Source organism: Copadichromis virginalis, linkage group LG3 (assembly GCF_057382275.1).
Source record: "Copadichromis virginalis isolate Kocher_CV1m ecotype Utaka linkage group LG3, C_Virginalis_male_GT1.1, whole genome shotgun sequence".
NCBI classification, from domain to species: domain Eukaryota; kingdom Metazoa; phylum Chordata; class Actinopteri; order Cichliformes; family Cichlidae; genus Copadichromis; species Copadichromis virginalis.
This window is the reverse complement of record NC_140620.1, coordinates 55,956,160-55,972,753: the sequence shown is the minus strand read 5'-3', so window position 1 is coordinate 55,972,753 and position 16,594 is coordinate 55,956,160. Positions and strand designations below refer to the sequence as shown.

The 16,594-nt window shown below is 37.9% G+C and overlaps 1 long non-coding RNA gene across 4 annotated transcripts in view; it reads right to left on the bottom strand.

Moving 5' to 3' along the window:
- The window catches only part of LOC146715343 (uncharacterized), a 30,466-nt gene extending 18,863 nt beyond the window's left edge, over positions 1-11,603 (bottom strand). Inside the window, exons 1-5 of one of the 4 annotated variants that reach the window (XR_014918961.1) lie at positions 11,536-11,603; positions 11,223-11,303; positions 9,516-9,697; positions 9,005-9,421; positions 8,293-8,449 (exon numbers count right to left, since the gene is read on the bottom strand). This is a non-coding gene — a long non-coding RNA (uncharacterized LOC146715343). Of the gene's footprint in view, positions 1-8,292; positions 8,450-9,004; positions 9,422-9,515; positions 9,698-11,222; positions 11,464-11,535 lie in introns of those variants that run through there. The other 3 variants (XR_014918960.1, XR_014918962.1, XR_014918963.1) reach the window with 3 other exon arrangements.
- Between the last annotated feature and the right edge of the window lie 4,991 nt (positions 11,604-16,594).

The window sequence follows — 16,594 nt, the reverse complement described above, 5'->3', positions numbered from 1 at the left end:
TTTGAATGGGAAACTCGCCCGAGACAAAGTATAGGTTTTCATTATGTGAATAATTTTAAAATCTTAGCTCAAACGGCCAAGACATTGTGATTCTCACTGTTACATGCATTTGAATGGGAAACTCGCCTGAAACAAAGTATAGGTTTTCATTATGTGAATAATTTTAAAATCTTAGCTCAAACGGCTGCAAAACCTGTTTGCCCAGCACGGTGATATTGAGTTCTATAAGATAAAGCCATAAACATGTTTGTCTGAGTCTTCTATCAAAAGTTACAGCGATTTATATGAAGTTGTTCAAAAACGCTTTCTTTCGCCAAGACAATGCGTTTCTCACTGTTACATGCATTTGAATGGGAAACTCGCCTGAGACAATGTATAGGTTTTCATTATGTGAATAATTTTAAAATCTTAGCTCAAACGGCTGCAAAACCTCTTTCTTTCGCCAAGACAATGCGTTTCTCACTGTTACATGCATTTGAATGGGAAACTCACCCGAGACAAAGTATAGGTTTTCATTATGTGAATAATTTTAAAATCTTAGCTCAAACGGCTGCAAAACCTGTTTGCCCAGCACGGAGATATTGAGTTTTATAAGATAAAGCCATAAACATGTTTGTCTGAGTCTTCTATCAAAAGTTACAGCGATTTATATGAAGTTGTTCAAAAACGCTTTATTTCACCAAGACAGTGTGTTTCTCACTGTTACATGCATTTGAATGGGAAACTCGCCTCAGACAAAGTATAGGTTTTCATTATGTGAATAATTTTAAAATCTTAGCTCAAACGGCTGCAAAACCTGTTTGCCCAGCACGGAGATATTGAGTTTTATAAGATAAAGCCATAAACATGTTTGTCTGAGTCCTCTATCAAAAGTTACAGCGATTTATATGAAGTTGTTCAAAAACGCTTTCTTTCGCCAAGACAATGCGTTTCTCACGGTTACATGCATTTGAATGGGAAACTCGCCCGAGACAAAGTATAGGTTTTCATTATGTGAATAATTTTAAAATCTTAGCTCAAACGGCTGCAAAACCTGTTTGCCCAGCACGGAGATATTGAGTTTTATAAGATAAAGCCATAAACATGTTTGTCTGAGTCCTCTATCAAAAGTTACAGCGATTTATATGAAGTTGTTCAAAAACGCTTTCTTTCGCCAAGACAATGCGTTTCTCACGGTTACATGCATTTGAATGGGAAACTCGCCCGAGACAAAGTATAGGTTTTCATTATGTGAATAATTTTAAAATCTTAGCTCAAACGGCTGCAAAACCTGTTTGCCCAGCACGGGGATATTGAGTTTTATAAGATAAAGCCATAAACATGTGTGTCTGAGTCTTCTATCAAAAGTTACAGCGATTTATATGAAGTTGTTGAAAAACGCTTTCTTTCGCCAAGACAGTGTGTTTCTCACTGTTACATGCATTTGAATGGGAAACTCACCCGAGACAAAGTATAGGTTTTCATTATGTGAATAATTTTTAAATCTTAGCTCAAACGGCTGCAAAACCTGTTTGCCCAGCACGGAGATATTGAGTTTTATAAGATAAAGCCATAAACATGTTTGTCTGAGTCTTCTATCAAAAGTTACAGCGATTTATATGAAGTTGTTCAAAAACGCTTTCTTTCGCCAAGACAATGCGTTTCTCACGGTTACATGCATTTGAATGGGAAACTCGCCTGAAACAAAGTATAGGTTTTCATTATGTGAATAATTTTAAAATCTTAGCTCAAACGGCTGCAAAACCTGTTTGCCCAGCACGGAGATATTGAGTTTTATAAGATAAAGCCATAAACATGTTTGACTGAGTCTTCTATCAAAAGTTACAGCGATTTATATGAAGTTGTTCAAAAACGCTTTATTTCGCCAAGACAGTGTGTTTCTCACTGTTACATGCATTTGAATGGGAAACTCGCCTCAGACAAAGTATAGGTTTTCATTATGTGAATAATTTTAAAATCTTAGCTCAAACGGCTGCAAAACCTCTTTCTTTCGCCAAGACAATGCGTTTCTCACTGTTACATGCATTTGAATGGGAAACTCACCCGAGACAAAGTATAGGTTTTCATTATGTGAATAATTTTAAAATCTTAGCTCAAACGGCCAAGACAGTGTGATTCTCACTGTTACATGCATTTGAATGGGAAACTCGCCTCAGACAAAGTATAGGTTTTCATTATGTGAATAATTTTAAAATCTTAGCTCAAACGGCTGCAAAACCTGTTTGCCCAGCACGGAGATATTGAGTTTTATAAGATAAAGCCATAAACATGTTTGTCTGAGTCCTCTATCAAAAGTTACAGCGATTTATATGAAGTTGTTCAAAAACGCTTTCTTTCACCAAGACAATGCGTTTCTCACGGTTACATGCATTTGAATGGGAAACTCGCCCGAGACAAAGTATAGGTTTTCATTATGTGAATAATTTTAAAATCTTAGCTCAAACGGCTGCAAAACCTCTTTCTTTCGCCAAGACAATGCGTTTCTCACTGTTACATGCATTTGAATGGGAAACTCGCCCGAGACAAAGTATAGGTTTTCATTATGTGAATAATTTTAAAATCTTAGCTCAAACGGCTGCAAAACCTGTTTGCCCAGCACGGAGATATTGAGTTTTATAAGATAAAGCCATAAACATGTTTGTCTGAGTCCTCTATCAAAAGTTACAGCGATTTATATGAAGTTGTTCAAAAACGCTTTATTTCGCCAAGACAATGCGTTTCTCACGGTTACATGCATTTGAATGGGAAACTCGCCCGAGACAAAGTATAGGTTTTCATTATGTGAATAATTTTAAAATCTTAGCTCAAACGGCTGCAAAACCTGTTTGCCCAGCACGGAGATATTGAGTTTTATAAGATAAAGCCATAAACATGTGTGTCTGAGTCTTCTATCAAAAGTTACAGCGATTTATATGAAGTTGTTGAAAAACGCTTTCTTTCGCCAAGACAGTGTGTTTCTCACTGTTACATGCATTTGAATGGGAAACTCACCCGAGACAAAGTATAGGTTTTCATTATGTGAATAATTTTTAAATCTTAGCTCAAACGGCCAAGACATTGTGATTCTCACTGTTACATGCATTTGAATGGGAAACTCGCCTGAGACAAAGTATAGGTTTTCATTATGTGAATAATTTTAAAATCTTAGCTCAAACGGCTGCAAAACCTGTTTGCCCAGCACGGAGATATTGAGTTTTATAAGATAAAGCCATAAACATGTGTGTCTGAGTCTTCTATCAAAAGTTACAGCGATTTATATGAAGTTGTTCAAAAACGCTTTCTTTCGCCAATACAATACGTTTCTCACGGTTACATGCATTTGAATGGGAAACTCGCCTGAAACAAAGTATAGGTTTTCATTATGTGAATAATTTTAAAATCTTAGCTCAAACGGCTGCAAAACCTGTTTGCCCAGCACGGAGATATTGAGTTTTATAAGATAAAGCCATAAACATGTGTGTCTGAGTCTTCTATCAAAAGTTACAGCGATTTATATGAAGTTGTTCAAAAACGCTTTCTTTCGCCAATACAATACGTTTCTCACTGTTACATGCATTTGAATGGGAAACTCGACCGAGACAATGTATAGGTTTTCATTATGTGAATAATTTTAAAATCTTAGCTCAAACGGCTGCAAAACCTCTTTCTTTCGCCAAGACAATGCGTTTCTCACTGTTACATGCATTTGAATGGGAAACTCACCCGAGACAAAGTATAGGTTTTCATTATGTGAATAATTTTAAAATCTTAGCTCAAACGGCTGCAAAACCTGTTTGCCCAGCACGGAGATATTGAGTTTTATAAGATAAAGCCATGAACATGTTTGTCTGAGTCTTCTATCAAAAGTTACAGCGATTTATATGAAGTTGTACGAAAATGCTTTCTTTCGCCAAGACAGTGTGTTTCTCACTGTTACATGCATTTGAATGGGAAACTCACCCGAGACAAAGTATAGGTTTTCATTATGTGAATAATTTTTAAAATCTTAGCTCAAACGGCTGCAAAACCTGTTTGCCCAGCACGGAGATATTGAGTTCTATAAGATAAAGCCATAAACATGTTTGTCTGAGACCTCTATCAAAAGTTACAGCGATTTATATGAAGTTGTTGAAAAACGCTTTCTTTCGCCAAGACAGTGTGTTTCTCACTGTTACATGCATTTGAATGGGAAACTCACCCGAGACAAAGTATAGGTTTTCATTATGTGAATAATTTTAAAATCTTAGCTCAAACGGCCAAGACAATGTGATTCTCACTGTTACATGCATTTGAATGGGAAACTCGCCTGAGACAAAGTATAGGTTTTCATTATGTGAATAATTTTAAAATCTTAGCTCAAACGGCTGCAAAACCTGTTTGCCCAGCACGGAGATATTGAGTTCTATAAGATAAAGCCATAAACATGTTTGTCTGAGTCTTCTATCAAAAGTTACAGCGATTTATATGAAGTTGTTCAAAAACGCTTTCTTTCGCCAAGACAATGCGTTTCTCACTGTTACATGCATTTGAATGGGAAACTCGCCCGAGACAAAGTATAGGTTTTCATTATGTGAATAATTTTAAAATCTTAGCTCAAACGGCCAAGACATTGTGATTCTCACTGTTACATGCATTTGAATGGGAAACTCGCCTGAGACAAAGTATAGGTTTTCATTATGTGAATAATTTTAAAATCTTAGCTCAAACGGCTGCAAAACCTCTTTCTTTCGCCAAGACAATGCGTTTCTCACTGTTACATGCATTTGAATGGGAAACTCACCCGAGACAAAGTATAGGTTTTCATTATGTGAATAATTTTAAAATCTTAGCTCAAACGGCCAAGACATTGTGATTCTCACTGTTACATGCATTTGAATGGGAAACTCGCCTGAGACAAAGTATAGGTTTTCATTATGTGAATAATTTTAAAATCTTAGCTCAAACAGCTGCAAAACCTCTTTGCCCAGCACGGAGATATTGAGTTCTATAAGATAAAGCCATAAACATGTTTGTCTGAGTCTTCTATCAAAAGTTACAGCGATTTATATGAAGTTGTTCAAAAACGCTTTCTTTCGCCAAGACAATGCGTTTCTCACTGTTACATGCATTTGAATGGGAAACTCGCCCGAGACAAAGTATAGGTTTTCATTATGTGAATAATTTTAAAATCTTAGCTCAAACGGCTGCAAAACCTCTTTCTTTCGCCAAGACAATGCGTTTCTCACTGTTACATGCATTTGAATGGGAAACTCACCCGAGACAAAGTATAGGTTTTCATTATGTGAATAATTTTAAAATCTTAGCTCAAACGGCTGCAAAACCTGTTTGCCCAGCACGGAGATATTGAGTTCTATAAGATAAAGCCATAAACATGTTTGTCTGAGACCTCTATCAAAAGTTACAGCGATTTATATGAAGTTGTTCAAAAACGCTTTATTTCGCCAAGACAATGCGTTTCTCACTGTTACATGCATTTGAATGGGAAACTCGCCTGAAACAAAGTATAGGTTTTCATTATGTGAATAATTTTAAAATCTTAGCTCAAACGGCTGCAAAACCTCTTTCTTTCGCCAAGACAATGCGTTTCTCACTGTTACATGCATTTGAATGGGAAACTCGCCCGAGACAAAGTATAGGTTTTCATTATGTGAATAATTTTAAAATCTTAGCTCAAACGGCTGCAAAACCTGTTTGCCCAGCACGGAGATATTGAGTTTTATAAGATAAAGCCATAAACATGTTTGTCTGAGTCTTCTATCAAAAGTTACAGCGATTTATATGAAGTTGTTCAAAAACGCTTTCTTTCGCCAAGACAATGCGTTTCTCACGGTTACATGCATTTGAATGGGAAACTCGCCTGAAACAAAGTATAGGTTTTCATTATGTGAATAATTTTAAAATCTTAGCTCAAACGGCTGCAAAACCTGTTTGCCCAGCACGGGGATATTGAGTTCTATAAGATAAAGCCATAAACATGTTTGTCCGAGACCTCTATCAAAAGTTACAGCGATTTATATGAAGTTGTTCAAAAACGCTTTCTTTCGCCAAGACAATGCGTTTCTCACGGTTACATGCATTTGAATGGGAAACTCGCCCAAGACAAAGTATAGGTTTTCATTATGTGAATAATTTTAAAATCTTAGCTCAAAAGGCTGCAAAACCTGTTTGCCCAGCACGGAGATATTGAGTTTTATAAGATAAAGCCATAAACATGTGTGTCTGAGTGTTCTATCAAAAGTTACAGCGATTTATATGAAGTTGTTCAAAAACGCTTTCTTTCGCCAAGACAATGCGTTTCTCACTGTTACATGCATTTGAATGGGAAACTCGCCTGAAACAAAGTATAGGTTTTCATTATGTGAATAATTTTAAAATCTTAACTCAAACGGCTGCAAAACCTGTTTGCCCAGCACGGGGATATTGAGTTCTATAAGATAAAGCCATAAACATGTGTGTCTTAGTCTTCTATCAAAAGTTACAGCGATTTATATGAAGTTGTTGAAAAACGCTTTCTTTCGCCAAGACAGTGTGTTTCTCACTGTTACATGCATTTGAATGGGAAACTCGCCCGAGACAAAGTATAGGTTTTCATTATGTGAATAATTTTAAAATCTTAACTCAAACGGCTGCGAAACCTGTTTGCCCAGCACGGGGATATTGAGTTCTATAAGATAAAGCCATAAACATGTTTGTCTGAGTCTTCTATCAAAAGTTACAGCGATTTATATGAAGTTGTTCAAAAACGCTTTCTTTCGCCAAGACAATGCGTTTCTCACTGTTACATGCATTTGAATGGGAAACTCGCCCGAGACAAAGTATAGGTTTTCATTATGTGAATAATTTTAAAATCTTAACTCAAACGGCTGCAAAACCTGTTTGCCCAGCACGGAGATATTGAGTTTTATAAGATAAAGCCATGAACATGTTTGTCTGAGTCTTCTATCAAAAGTTACAGCGATTTATATGAAGTTGTACGAAAATGCTTTCTTTCGCCAAGACAGTGTGTTTCTCACTGTTACATGCATTTGAATGGGAAACTCGCCCGAGACAAAGTATAGGTTTTCATTATGTGAATAATTTTAAAATCTTAGCTCAAACGGCTGCAAAACCTGTTTGCCCAGCACGGAGATATTGAGTTTTATAAGATAAAGCCATAAACATGTTTGTCTGAGTCTTCTATCAAAAGTTACAGCGATTTATATGAAGTTGTTCAAAAACGCTTTCTTTCGCCAAGACAATGCGTTTCTCACTGTTACATGCATTTGAATGGGAAACTCGCCTGAAACAAAGTATAGGTTTTCATTATGTGAATAATTTTAAAATCTTAGCTCAAACGGCTGCAAAACCTGTTTGCCCAGCACGGAGATATTGAGTTTTATAAGATAAAGCCATAAACATGTGTGTCTGAGTGTTCTATCAAAAGTTACAGCGATTTATATGAAGTTGTTCAAAAACGCTTTCTTTCGCCAAGAGAATGCGTTTCTCACTGTTACATGCATTTGAATGGGAAACTCGCCCGAGACAAAGTATAGGTTTTCATTATGTGAATAATTTTAAAATCTTAACTCAAACGGCTGCAAAACCTGTTTGCCCAGCACGGAGATATTGAGTTTTATAAGATAAAGCCATAAACATGTTTGTCTGAGTCTTCTATCAAAAGTTACAGGGATTTATATGAAGTTGTTCAAAAACGCTTTCTTTCGCCAAGACAATGCGTTTCTCACGGTTACATGCATTTGAATGGGAAACTCGCCCAAGACAAAGTATAGGTTTTCATTATGTGAATAATTTTAAAATCTTAGCTCAAAAGGCTGCAAAACCTGTTTGCCCAGCACGGAGATATTGAGTTTTATAAGATAAAGCCATAAACATGTGTGTCTGAGTGTTCTATCAAAAGTTACAGCGATTTATATGAAGTTGTTCAAAAACGCTTTCTTTCGCCAAGACAATGCGTTTCTCACTGTTACATGCATTTGAATGGGAAACTCGCCTGAAACAAAGTATAGGTTTTCATTATGTGAATAATTTTAAAATCTTAGCTCAAACGGCTGCAAAACCTGTTTGCCCAGCACGGAGATATTGAGTTTTATAAGATAAAGCCATAAACATGTGTGTCTGAGTCTTCTATCAAAAGTTACAGCGATTTATATGAATTTGTTCAAAAATGCTTTCTTTCGCCAAGACAATGCGTTTCTCACTGTTACAAGCACATATTTTCTCTGCTTTGTCTAACCTCTGCAGAGCCTCTGTCAAGAAAAACATATCTGTAAGCATAAAACAAATATACATTTCATAACACGTCACTGGACAAACCTCGGTCAGTTGATTTCCTCTGTGCAATGCAGACGAACATCAGTCAGCAAGTCAAGGCTGTGAGATGGACTGGTGTCCTTTGTGACTCTGCTGGTTCTTCTGAGGAAACACCACCGTCTCTCCACACCGTCACCATCTGTGAGCACAAACTGCTGCTCTGCCGGCATGTAGGAATCACATATCACACACACAGGGGTGAAGAAACATTAGAGCTCAACTTTGGATACTTTAGATCTAAACAGATCAAACTAGCTCTTAGTTTCAACAATCAGTGAGCAGACAAACAATGATACCATACTGATTCTATATGAATACAATATGGTATTTTCAATACAGGTGTCAAATTAATTTATTAAAACTAATACAGATATATGTATATATATTTTTTTTGATAAATTCGTTTGCTAAATTATAAGAATATATATTTATTTTTTTTTCATTTAACTATTGCAACTGAAAGAAATTAAATATTGAACAAAAATATATTGTCACATTCTGAGCATGCTCAGCATGCTGAAAGACTTGAAGTTGCTACAGATTTTAAGAAGTGATAATTATAGGGAAAAAACTTCTCTTTTTCTTCTGTTTAATCAAACATTTGATGCCTTAGATGTCTCAGTCCTATAGCATTCTGCAACTACAACTAAGCTGAAGCTTGGATTTGGCTGCAGGTGCCACTGTACATCCTTCTCAGCAGCACACATGTGGGTACCATTTAATCACACTTCTTCCTGAGCTTTGCTTCATCACAAGACCAAAGGTGGCATCCCGTGTCACAGTCTTATCATCATCCAGAAGAAACATTTGAAGAAACATCATGGAGAAGAAACATTTACGCGCCTCCTGGTTTTGCTTTCTGATCCTGCAAAAAGACTGAGGACAACAAAGCCCAGAGAACACGAGATACACAACATCCAACATTCAGACTCAACAGCCTCCATAAATGAAGAGCACCAGGTTGGTTCAGTTATAGTAGATATGAGCATACTTCACATTACTGGGTATGAATAATAATCAAGAGACAAACTTTGAAGATGCAGAGCATGATGTCCCATCATCAGACTGTAAACAAACATCCACCAGGCTTCTTTGTTGGATCTCCTATCAGGGATCAGTAGCGTGTATTAACCTGTGGATCAGCAGTCACTGAAATATTACTGTTTCAGATAAGAAATCTAGCACATAAAAGCCAGGGTAGGAGGGATCTCTGCAAACTGACTTACCTCTGCAAGTGTGAAGCTCAACAAAAATCTGACTCTCCAGTCACTGACAAACAAAAACCTCCAGCTGGGAGATAGAAAACGCTGTCTGGGTCTTGCTGGATGTTGCTGGTCAGAGTCCACACATTAGCAGAGTGCTTCTTGGTCCCACTGACCCATGTGGACAGTGACTGTGGAGAACTGTTCTGGAAAACATAAAAGAGAATTAAAATAACAAAAAGCCAAAGAGGATTTCCACAAAGACTATCTTGGAATCAGCAATCAAAAAAAACACTGGTTCATATTTCAATTAAATATGAACAGATTCCTTAAATGTACGCAGTTCAGATCTGATTTAATTTAATTTCCTTCACACAGCACATTCGTCCAGGCTGACAGGTAAACATAGAATTAATCTCAGGTAACATGACTCATAGTAGAGATTCAGTAAGAAAGATTGCAGGCTCTAATATTATTACCACACAATCCAAGGACACACCAACAGCTCAGATTTCTAGAACTATTTAAACAAATGTCTTTTGAATATTCAATTCAGTGGGGTGGGGGGTGTCGTGGAATTTTTTAAATAAAGTCTGCAACACAGAAAGAGCTGTGATCAAGCTATTTATTACTGCGCACAGGAGAGCAAACACACATCAAACATTACAGTTCAGTCATGTCAGCTCTGCCACAGAAGTTGTGCTCCTACTCCTTTATGCATTCCAAGGAAGAGGGAGGAAGTTACAAACTGATCCTACCACACTTCACGTGTCTCGCTATGAAACCTAACGGATCAGTGGTTATGCTGTTTTGTGCCCTTGGCCTTATCAGCACCTGTAAAGGGAGTTGTTTTCTCAAACTGCTGAAGTAAGTTCATCTAGTTTTAGAACCTTTCACTGAACAGTCTATAACAGTGTCATAAGCACTTAAATACTTTAAATGAGAATAACAGAAAATTTCTATTACAGGAGCTAGAGCCTGTCCCAGTAGTCATAGGTAGAGCACACCTGGACAGGTCACCAGTCTGTCAGAGGACTAACACAGATGCAGCCTGACTCAATCCTAAATGTTCAGCACACAGAGACACAGAGGTGCTGTTTAAAGTTTAGTGTTAACTTGAGTCACTGATCATTTGCAGTATTACAGAGTCTGGCAGTCTTTGCATGATGTCCACGTCACTGTACGTTTCTAGCTGACTCTCAGGTGTGACAGGTGTGCCAGCAGGAAAGAGTAATAATAGCCTGCATCCTGAGGTTTTTCATGCAGGATTAAAGGAGCCAGGCTTTGTTCACACAGCTAGGATTGTATTTTACATTGACCCTGGGTCAGTATAAGTATCATACAGTTTAAACGAAGCACTGAAACTTGCACATATTTATTACAGATGCACTGAAGCTAATCGAGATATTTGCTGTCAATCTGTGGCTGCGATTAAACAGTTTACTGGAAACTTTATTAACTAGTAACTTCGTCAGTCATAACAGAAGCTAATATTTCTGTGCTAACATCGTTTAAACAGTAACAGCTTTACTCCAATATAAGCTAACGTTTACACCGTAACTTTAAGCTAGCACCATAAAGACGGTAAAACACGTAATAACATCTACAAATGCATCTTAAAGCTGTTATATTAGCACTCGGTGTATTACTAACATAAGCACATTAACATTATTGACACTCGCTGACTTTTAATAGTCGTTCTATAAATGCTGTCCGTTTAAACGGTCTTACCTGTAAACACTGCTGTATCCACCGGATTCCAGCCAGAGTGAATTCTGGAGTCTTCCCACGCTCCTGTTAGTGATCCTCCATCTGGATGGATGATAACAACCTTCTGAACAATCTAGCAGGAGCTGGTCCATATCTATGGGACTGATTTGTGCTAATAACGCCCAATTGTATGGACTGATAACAGCCGAAGCGGGTGAATAAAGTCACCCAGTCGCTAGCTGTGCCATTACCCAACATACACCAGCACAATATTAGGCACAGCACCACGATAGACATTTTCAGTGTTTTTGAATGCAGGACATGGTTATCTTACCTTGTAAAATGCATGACAATAAAACAGCTAACCACCATAAAATGGTATTGTGTGTGTATGTGCATGTGTGTGCGTGTGTGTGTGTGTGTGTGTGAGAGAGAGGGGGGGGGGAGAGATCAAAGGCGTGCGTTTATGTTTTTTCTTGATCAAGAGTGTGCCTCCTCTCTCTTATTGGATATGGTGTAGCATGTTTATTCAGGTGCACCTTTGAAGTCTATGAGAATACTTTGCAGCCTGGTCTGAGTGGTCATTTCTGCACAGACACAATGAAGCGTGCACTCAGTTTAGAGGAGGCTGTTGCTGCAGTTTTGCACTCTCCACAAGCAGTGGAGATACTTCTGACAGCGAAGAAGAATTTTTGCCAGGCACCGAGGAGCTTTGCAGCTCATGTGCGGAGGAGGAGAAGGAGAAGGAGGAAGAAGAGCAGGAGGAAGAGACAAGACTAGAGGATGGCCAGTGGAGATCTAAAAATGGAGAAATCATGTGGCAACCCACACATGAAGAGGTCCTGCCATTTTTTCCTCCTCCCATTTTAACCCCAGGACCAACCCATTATGCAATTCATAGGATCAGCAGCCCTGTGTGCACTTTCCATCTTTTTTTTGCAGAGGACATTATGCAGCTAATCCTGCATTTCACCAACCTGCAGGGCAACAGGTCAGTAAAAGACTGGAAGGACATAGATGAGGAGGAGTTGCAGGCTTACATGGGGCTTGTGATGCTGGCTGGCCTGTACAGGTCTCACATGAAACGACAACAAGCCTGTGGGATGGGGAGACAGGGCTCTTCTGTTTCCTGCTACCATGTCAAAAAAAAAAGATTTGAGCAAATTAATCGGGCAGTAAGATTCGATAATCGTCTCTCCCGTCCAGGTCGCTACAAGGGGGATATGGCTGTGGTTTCCTACATCCCCAAGCAAAGAAAAAATGTTGTCTTATTGGGCACCAGGCACCGTGAGCTACAAGTCCAGGACTCTGGGAAGAGAAAGCCCCACATCATCCTGGATTATAACAAATCCAAAGGGGCTGTGGATCATCTGGACCAGGTAAGAACAATTATAAGTCATTTAATTGCCAAATTGTTTATCGTTTCTCATTGTCATAACTGATAAAGTCAGATAATGTGATTATGATAGTTTTGATATGAGATGATAGTTTTAGAATATGAGAGTTTTGATAGTTACAGATAGGAGGGGGGCCCACAGGCGGAAGGATCTATGAAGTTAATGAAAAAACTCTTTATTTCACCATGTTAGTGCGTTACTCGCTATTACATGCATTTGAATGGAGTTCTCGCCAGACGCAAAGTATAGGTTTTCATTATGTGAATAACTTGAAAATCTTAGCTCAAACAGCTTTAAAACCTGTTTGCCCAGCACGGGGATATTGAGTTCTATAAGATAAAGCCATAAACATGCGCGAAAGAAAGCGTTTTTCATCAACTTCATAGATCTTGCTGTAACTTTTGATAGAAGACTCACAAACACATATTTATGGCTTTATCTTATACACTTCAATATCCCCATGCTGGGAAAACAGGTTTTGCAGCCGTTTGACCTAAGATTTTCAACTTATTCACATAATGAAAACCTATACTTTGTTTCGGTTGAGTTCCCCGTTCAAATGCAAGTAACAGTGAGAAACGCACTGTCTTGGCGAAAGAAAGCGTTTTTGTACAACTTCATATAAATCAATGTAACTTTTGATAGGAGACTCGGATACACATGTTTATGGCTTTATCTTATAGAACTCAATGTCCCCGTGCTGTTTGAGCTAAGATTTCCAAGTTATTCACATAATGAAAACCTATGCTTTGTTTCAGGCGAGTTTCCCATTCAAATGCATGTAACTGTGAGAAACACACTGTCTTGGCGAAATAAAGCGTTTTCGTACAACTTCATAGATCTTGCTGTAACTTTTGATAGAAGACTCAGAAACACATGTTTATGGCTTTATCTTATAGAACTCAATATCCCCGTGCTGGGCAAACGGGTTTTGCAGCTGTTTGAGCTAAGATTTCCAAGTTATTCACATAATGAAAACCTATACTTTGTTTCGGTCGAGTTCCCCATTCAAATGCATGTAACAGTGAGAAACGCACTGTCTTGGCGAAAGAAAGCGTTTTTGTACAACTTCATATAAATCAATGTAACTTTTGATAGGAGACTCGGATACACATGTTTATGGCTTTATCTTATAGAACTCAAGGTCCCCGTGCTGGGAACACAGGTTTTGCAACTGTTTGAGCTAAGATTTCCAAGTTATTCACATAATGAAAACCTATACTTTGTTTCGGTCGAGTTCCCCATTCAAATGCATGTAACAGTGAGAAACGCACTGTCTTGGCGAAAGAAAGCGTTTTTGTACAACTTCATATGAATAGCTGTAACTTTTGATAGAAGACTCAGACAAACATGTTTATGGCTTTAACTTATAGAACTCAAGGTCCCCGTGTTGGGAAAAAAGGTTTTGCAACTGTTTGAGCTAAGATTTCCAAGTTATTCACATAATGAAAACCTATACTTTGTTTCGGTCGAGTTCCCCATTCAAATGCATGTAACAGTGAGAAACGCACTGTCTTGGCGAAAGAAAGCGTTTTTGTACAACTTCATATAAATCAATGTAACTTTTGATAGGAGACTCGGATACACATGTTTATGGCTTTATCTTATAGAACTCAAGGTCCCCGTGCTGGGAACACAGGTTTTGCAGCTGTTTGAGCTAAGATTTCCAAGTTATTCACATAATGAAAACCTATACTTTGTGTCGGTCGAGTTCCCCATTCAAATGCATGTAACAGTGAGAAACGCACTGTCTTGGCGAAAGAAAGCGTTTTTGTACAACTTCATATAAATCAATGTAACTTTTGATAGGAGACTCGGATACACATGTTTATGGCTTTATCTTATAGAACTCAAGGTTCCCGTGCTGGGAAAAAGGGTTTTGCAACTGTTTGACCTAAGATTTTCAATTTATTCACATAATGAAAACCTATACTTTGTTTCGGGCGAGTTCCCCATTCAAATGCATGTAACAGTGAGAAACGCATTGTCTTGGCGAAAGAAAGCGTTTTTGTACAACTTCATATGAATTAGCTGTAACTTTTGGTAGAAGACTCGGATACACATGTTTATGGCTTTATCTTATAGAACTCAATGTCCCCGTGCTGTTTGAGCTAAGATTTCCAAGTTATTCACATAATGAAAACCTATACTTTGTTTCAGGCGAGTTTCCCATTCAAATGCATGTAACTGTGAGAAACACACTGTCTTGGCGAAATAAAGCGTTTTCGTACAACTTCATAGATCTTGCTGTAACTTTTGATAGAAGACTCAGAAACACATGTTTATGGCTTTATCTTATAGAACTCAATATCCCCGTGCTGGGCAAACGGGTTTTGCAGCTGTTTGAGCTAAGATTTCCAAGTTATTCACATAATGAAAACCTATACTTTGTTTCGGTCGAGTTCCCCATTCAAATGCATGTAACAGTGAGAAACGCACTGTCTTGGCGAAATAAAGCGTTTTTGTACAACTTCATATAAATCAATGTAACTTTTGATAGGAGACTCGGATACACATGTTTATGGCTTTATCTTATAGAACTCAAGGTCCCCGTGTTGGGAAAAAAGGTTTTGCAACTGTTTGAGCTAAGATTTCCAAGTTATTCACATAATGAAAACCTATACTTTGTTTCGGTCGAGTTCCCCATTCAAATGCATGTAACAGTGAGAAACGCACTGTCTTGGCGAAAGAAAGCGTTTTTGTACAACTTCATATAAATCAATGTAACTTTTGATAGGAGACTCGGATACACATGTTTATGGCTTTATCTTATAGAACTCATGGTTCCCGTGCTGGGAAAAAGGGTTTTGCAACTGTTTGACCTAAGATTTTCAATTTATTCACATAATGAAAACCTATACTTTGTTTCGGGCGAGTTCCCCATTCAAATGCATGTAACAGTGAGAAACGCACTGTCTTGGCGAAAGAAAGCGTTTTTGTACAACTTCATATGAATAGCTGTAACTTTTGATAGAAGACTCAGACAAACATGTTTATGGCTTTAACTTATAGAACTCAAGGTCCCCGTGTTGGGAAAAAAGGTTTTGCAGCTGTTTGAGCTAAGATTTCCAAGTTATTCACATAATGAAAACCTATACTTTGTTTCGGGCGAGTTCCCCATTCAAATGCATGTAACAGTGAGAAACGCACTGTCTTGGCGAAAGAAAGCGTTTTTGTACAACTTCATATGAATAGCTGTAACCTTTGATAGAAGACTCAGACAAACATGTTTATGGCTTTAACTTATAGAACTCAAGGTTCCCGTGCTGGGAAAAAGGGTTTTGCAACTGTTTGACCTAAGATTTTCAATTTATTCACATAATGAAAACCTATACTTTGTTTCGGTCGAGTTCCCCATTCAAATGCATGTAACAGTGAGAAACGCACTGTCTTGGCGAAAGGTAGCGTTTTTGTACAACTTCATATAAATCAATGTAACTTTTGATAGGAGACTCGGATACACATGTTTATGGCTTTATCTTATAGAACTCAAGGTTCCCGTGCTGGGAAAAAGGGTTTTGCAACTGTTTGACCTAAGATTTTCAATTTATTCACATAATGAAAACCTATACTTTGTTTCGGTCGAGTTCCCCATTCAAATGCATGTAACAGTGAGAAACGCATTGTCTTGGCGAAAGAAAGCGTTTTTGTACAACTTCATATGAATAGCTGTAACCTTTGATAGAAGACTCAGACAAACATGTTTATGGCTTTAACTTATAGAACTCAAGGTCCCCGTGCTGGGAAAACAGGTTTTGCAGCTGTTTGAGCTAAGATTTCCAAGTTATTCACATAATGAAAACCTATACTTTGTGTCGGTCGAGTTCCCCATTCAAATGCATGTAACAGTGAGAAACGCACTGTCTTGGCGAAAGAAAGCGTTTTTGTACAACTTCATATAAATCAATGTAACTTTTGATAGGAGACTCGGATACACATGTTTATGGCTTTATCTTATAGAACTCAAGGTCCCCGTGCTGGGAACACAGGTTTTGC